Source organism: Crinia signifera, chromosome 5, assembly GCF_055691185.1.
Source record: "Crinia signifera chromosome 5, ASM5569118v1, whole genome shotgun sequence".
NCBI lineage: Eukaryota > Metazoa > Chordata > Amphibia > Anura > Myobatrachidae > Crinia > Crinia signifera.
The window spans coordinates 146,810,470-146,817,336 of NC_139221.1; positions in this window are offsets into that span (position 1 = coordinate 146,810,470).

Consider the following 6,867-nt stretch of genomic DNA (forward strand, 5'->3'; position numbering starts at 1 on the left):
TGAAGGAATACATTTTCCGAAACTGTTAGCACACAAGTTGATTGCGGTGTCAGCTTTCTTATGCTATTGAAAAAGTCTCCCTTGTTGAGTGCCGCCAGCACCGTATTCCTGCATATATATATATATATATATGTACCACAGGACAGGCACACCCTTTCCAATAGTCAGCAGCCGAGGTGCATACGCCCAATTCATGTAATAGACTCCAAACCACAGCGGCACTCACACGGACTTTGTCACCAATAAAAACACCACCAAACAGGGTATTTAGGTCAAAAGCGACGTTTCGGAGGTTAATCCTTTATCAAGCAAAGCCAACAAGTGTACAGAAAGCATAACTTACCTAAATAGTACCTGGTGCCCCGTCTGCTAAGCAGCGTCCACCGGCGTGGTTGTCAGCCAATAGCTCCCACACTTCCGGATTGGTGTGTGGGCGTCATCGCGTCATTCCGTTCACGTCGGTCCGGAGTGCGTCCTGGTTGCTAGGCGACCCTCCTCAGCCGGGACGCTGTTGCCTGGGTAATAGAAAAACAACATAAATAACTGTGCAAAAACGAAGGAAAACAGTATAGATATACATAGAAGCATACACGATCAGCTGCAGAGTATCTATATTGAACAACAAGGACTGTCCACAGTTAGATGAAGATATTAAGTGACCACTGTTCATTTAAGCCTCGCGGCCACAGGGTGTCTAGTTTAAATATCCACCGACTCTCCAGTTGTAGTAGCCGTTTAGCCCAGTCCACGCCTCTGATGTCGGGGGGCACATGATCAATAATAGTGTAACGAAGGCTGGACAAAGGATGCTGAGCAGACACAAAGTGTCGGGCTACAGGTTGCTCGTGTTCTTTGTTGTTCTTGCTGAATGGCAGCTCTGTGATTTGCAATCCTCTCCCGCAGTGTGCGAATAGTCTTCCCAACATAGCACATATCGCACGGACATCAAATTAGATATACGATGTATGTGCTAGTACATGTCAGTGGAAACTTGATATGGTACTTGGTGCCTGAGTAGGGATGGTAGAACACTTTGGTGTTCTGCATACCGCTGCATGTGATACAGCCCATGCAGCGATAGCAGCCGCCACTTTTTACTTGGGTGTTAGGAGGCTGTCTATTTGAGATCTCTGTCCGAACCACCCAATCCCGAATGTTCCGACCCCGTTTGTAACAGGGCATGATTGTTGAATTGCGGAGTTTCCCCAGATTTTTGTCACTGTGAATCACAGGCCACAGGGCCTTTGAAGATTTAGAGATACACTCATCTGCATTATTGAAGGCCCGAACCCATCCAATCCTGTCAGTTAGAGCCGAGGCATCAGATGCTTTTCTTTTCAATAATGACTCTCGGGAGAGTGAATCAACTCTCCTGGCAGATTGTAGTACCGCATTTGAGTAACCTCTTTCTTTAAACTTGTTAGACATGTTGTCCAGATCTACTTCAAGTTGATCAGATTCACTGGTGATCCTTTTGACACGAATCAATTGAGACACGGGAAGCCCGTTTTTAAGTGCTGGCGGATGGTGACTTCTGGCGTCCAGCAGTGTATTTCTATCGGTGGCCTTTGAAAAAACAGAGGTCGTTAATTTGCCTTCCTGGATCCCAATCAGTACATCGAGATAGTGTATTGATGACTGACTCATATTATAGGTGAACTTGATCCGACAGGGGCGGGCATTGATTTCTGTCATTAATTCAATGAAGTCACTTTCTGATCCTACCCAAAAGAGCAGGACATCGTCAATGTACCTTGTATAGAGGGCAATGTCCTTGGCACATGGGGCTTCGAGATAAAGCTCCTTTTCCACTGTATACATGTAAGCGTTCGCGAACGAGGGTGCGACGGGAGATCCCATCGCACACCCCGTTCACTGAAGATAATATCTGCTGTCGAATAGGAAGAAATTTCTGGTTAAGGTCAGTTGAAGTAGACGGATAAACAAATCTGTAGGAGGACCATTATATAACGGATCGTCCTCCAGCACTTTTTTGGTCGCTAGCAAACCTCCTTCGTGTGGAATGCTGGTATATAAGCTGCTTATATCCAGCGAGCATAGCCACATATCGGGTATAGCAGCCCCAAACTGTAGAAGTTTTTTAAGCAGAGACGTCGTGTCCTGTAGATAGGTAGGGAGCCTTTGAATGCACTGCTGCAAGAAATGGTCTAAGAAACTTGAGATTGGGCTGTATAAAGACTCGCGGGCCGAGATAATCGGGCGGCCGGGGGGGTGTTCCAAGTTTTTATGGATTTTCGGGAGCCAATACAGAGACGGAGTCTTGAGGAATTCAGTGATCAAATATTCCCTGGTACTTTGTAGTAGAGAACCCTCAGACACTGCCAATGTGAGGAGGTCGTCCAGCTCTTTTTTATATGACGCTGTGGGGTTTAGTGGGAGTGGAGAATAGGTGTCTTGATTCCATAGTTGGGAATATACTTCTTCTTTATAGGCCTCCAAGTCCCACACTACTATCCCACCGCCTTTGTCGGCGGGAAGGATAAAAATGTCATCATATGATTTGAGGGCTTTGAGGGCATCCCATTCAGCTTGTGGGAGATTGGAATGAGGAGGGAGTGATTTATATTCACTGTTGACTTGAACATCCAAGACCTTAATGAAACTTTGGATTGATACATTTGAAGGAGGTGGGTCCCATTTTGATTTCTTCTTAAAGGGATCGCGTCGTTCAACCGGTATACTGATGGTACTCTCAGGGTTTTTACTGAAGTGATGTAACAAAGTTGTCCAGCCTTCGTTACACTATTATTGATCATGTGCCCCCCGACATCAGAGGTGGGGACCGGGCTAAACGGCTACTACAACTGAAGAGTCGGTGGATATTTAAACTAGACACCCTGTGGCCGCAAGGCTTAAATGAACAGTGGTCACTTAATATGTTCATCTAACTGTGGACAGTCCTTGTTGTTCAATATAGATACTCTGCAGCTGATCGTGTATGCTTCTATGTATATGTACACTGTTTTCCTTCGTTTTGCACAGTTATTTATGTTGTTTTTCTATTACCCAGGCAACAGCGTCCCGGCTGAGGAGGGTCGCCTAGCAACCAGGACGCACTCCGGACCGACGTGAACGGAATGACGCAATGACGCCCACACGCCAACCCGGAAGTGCGGGAGCTATTGGCTGACAACCACGCCGGTGGACGCTGCTTAGGGCACCAGGTACTATTTAGGTGAGTTATGCTTTCTGTACACTTGTTGGCTTTGCTTGATAAAGGATTAACCTCCGAAACGTCGCTTTTGACCTAAATACCCTGTTTGGTGGTGTTTTTATTGGTGACAAAGTCCGTGTGAGTGCCGCTGTGGTGTGGAGTCTATATATATATATATATATATATATATATATATATATATATATATATATATATATATGGAATATTTGGGGCTCCAACCGCGCACGGTCACAGGGAGAATGAAATGTGCTTTTCCTTTTCAGATGTATGTCTGCAGCCTTTTCTCTCAGGGAGCCAGACCACGGCTCACAGGTGTCCCAATCAAAATATGCAGAAAGAGAGAGAATGGCGCAACCAAGTCAGTGATCGTAAAAGATTTTACTAAACAAATAAATAGCTTACATACATGATAAAAAGCAGCAAACAGCTTGCCCAACAAGTAAGATCCTTCAGAGGCCACCAGGAATCGGCGGAAGCCGGGACTCAGTTCCCCACCGTCGATGCCTCTTTGCTCGGACCAGGAGAGACATATTCAGGTCTATGCACGATGCCGTGAAGGTAGCCACGCCTCTACGCGTTTCGTCACGTGTGGGACTTCGTCAGGTAACGACCGGCACTTGGTACATCCAGAGAAATATATATATATATCCAAGTATCCCGACAAGCGTGGGGAGGTGAGTGGCACATCGGCTTCTTTCTTTGAATACTGCAGACCCTTGAGTGCCACTCACCTCCCCCTGCTTGTCGGGATACTTGGATATATTGTTGCTAGCCGGCATCATAGTGGAGGCACCAGGGCACTCTTACAGTGGTATATTGGAGTGCTGGGTCACACTTGGAGTTTATATATATATATATATATATATATATATATATATATATATATATATATATATATATATATATATATATAAACTTAAAGTGCAATTTCTAAATGTTTTGCTTTTTCTTTGCTATTTTATTATGGTATAAAAATTCATAACAGTATGAAAATGTATAATACCACTGCAGTATGCCATGTATTACTTATAGGGTCTTAATGTAACCTAAAGGTTTTTTTTGGCCTTGTTGAGAATTGAGCTGGCAAATTCAATGAACACTACTTTAATGGCTTCTATTTTTAATAGTGAGTTTTGCAGCCTGTGCCAAAGTGACCAGAGTTTTATGTCATGTTACTAACATTCTGTATTCTTTGGTTGATAACTTTACAAATATCCTTTTTGTTCTGTGGTTTCTATTTTGTGGATATTTATTGCCCATGAAGGCAGGTGAATGTAATGTTAGTTTTATGTATATCTTGTTACAGTATATATAGTATTGCAATAACGATTGCTAAGGACGAGCATGAGCAATGTCAAATGTAATAGAAACAATAGTCACAGCACAGGACAATTGTGATCAATGTCAGTGTAGCTATTAGGGCAGTGGCGTAGCTACGTTTTGGGCACCCCCCCGTCGCCGCCCCGCCAAGCACCCCTACCCCGCCGCCCATGCAAAACCCCCTTAATCCCCCACAGCCTTACCTATCGCGCTGGTCCCGGCGGATCCGTTCTTCTGCTGAGGACCACCAGAAAATGGCCGCCCCCATACAGCAGACAGTTTCAGAGAACTGTGTGCTATATGGGGGCAGCCATTTTGTGGTGGTCCTCAGCAGAAGAACGGAGCCGCCGGGACCAGCGCGATAGGTAAGTCTGCGGGGGATTGAGGGGGGGTTTAACTATAGCACCGCAGCCCCCGGCGCCCCCACATGCACAGCGCCCCCGCGGTGGCGGGGGCTGCGGTGCTATAGTTACGCCGCTGTATTAGGGATTCATAGTAAAACAAATTGTAACTAGAGTATATTTCTGAAAAATTCACTGATAACAAAGCCTTAGTATTCATATGCAATCTATTCACGGGGGAGGATCATTTAGTCGAAAGACTAAATATCTAGTGTGACACCCCAGAATTGGGGGTGCCTCCTTTATTTTCCCAGCCTGGGGGTACCCTGTTTCATCAGTACAGTGCCAGAAGGGTTGCTAAGCAACCATAACAGCATGGAGCTGACCAGCAACAGGACCCAAAGGGGTTAATTATCCAGCTCACCAAAAGGCGCAAAGAAGAGCCCACCCCGTTGGACCCGGCAAGAGAGCGGGACCCGGCAAGAGTGTGACAGCGCATAGAGTGGGCAGGCAGCAGCATCCTGACACCCGGGGTGTGCAGTGGGCAAGAGAGAGAGAGAGAGAGACGCCAATGGGAGCGGTGATGCCGGGAGAGGAGTCAGCGGGCGGCAGAGAGAGAGAGACCCAGCAGGCGGCAGTGGGAGTAATGCGCGCTGCCATACCCCACGGAGAAAGAGACCCAGCAAGAGTCAGCGGCGGCTGGAAGAGACCCGGCACTAGAGAGCAGAGCTGCAGAGAGGAGGTGGAAGCCAGGCGGGATAGAACAGAGCCGCGACCGACGCCACGTGAGTCCGCGGTGAACACCAGATTGCAGGCGCTGCATCAAACCAGAGTAAGTACTGCACACCCTAACCCCGGGATACCCCTAGCAGACCTGGTCAGGAGCTGGACAGAGGCCCTAACACCATCCACCAGCCACCCTTTAGCTTCCCCCTTCAGGAGATCCACGCAAAGATACCTGGCACACACCCTGAGACCTAGGAACAGTGAAAGGGGCCCTGCATTCTGCCTCATAACCCCTAAGTTGTACATGGGAGACATTGTACGTGACTGCACCTGTAAATCAGCCCCCTTATACAGGCTGTTAATATAAGAGATCTCAGGCTCCTCAGCAAGGCCTGCCAGCTGGAGGGTCTCCTACGGTTAGAACCACCTTTGGGCTCCGGAGATATCAATAGGAGAGGGGGCCACACTACCTACCATCTGACTTTTGGAGTACATATACTCTTAGCAAAGAAAAGTAAGTTACAGCACAAGCCCAGAGACCAGTAGGTCCACAGCACCATCTTGTGGTGTAAAGTAGGAAGTGCTATTACTTTGAATACTTTATAGGACACATTACAGCATTCATTTCCTTTATTCGGGACATTGCCAACCAAGTGTTACCCTTTTATACCTAAGGAGGACTGTTCTTCTAAGTTTCACAAGCACTGCGCAGTGACTACAAGAGGCCTCCAGCGAACTCTAAATCCCTGTGCACAGGTCTGTCTTAGAGACAGTGGTTATTAATAAGAAGCTGGGTACCCAGTAGCGTAATATTGTTTACAGTATAGTATTATTGTGTTGTTTTAAATTGCACTGTGACTTATACAGCGTGACCTAGTTAATACGTTATAGATGAACGTGATTACAAATTGCCTTATATTTCGACAAATTGATAGCCTTAATTGAGTGAATTGCTGCTAGAATAAATTAAGTCCAGGAGAGTATTTTTGTGCACTTCTTTGGTGACATGGCATGTCCGCACGAACCTTTGAGTATAGTTGATCCTGTGACGGCCCCTTTAGTTGGACTCATTGCACTAGGGTTGTCCAGCCGTGCCAATAAGAAGGAGATACTAATCATAGTTAAACTGCTGTGTTATTTAACTGTTAAACGGCCAAGTGTTGTTGGGCAAATTGTGTGCATAAAGTTGTCTAGACGTGCCTTACTCTATTTTATTGCATGTATTGCATGTACTGTATTTTGTGAAGGTTCAACTCTTTCGTGCCATACGTAAAATAGGTAGCC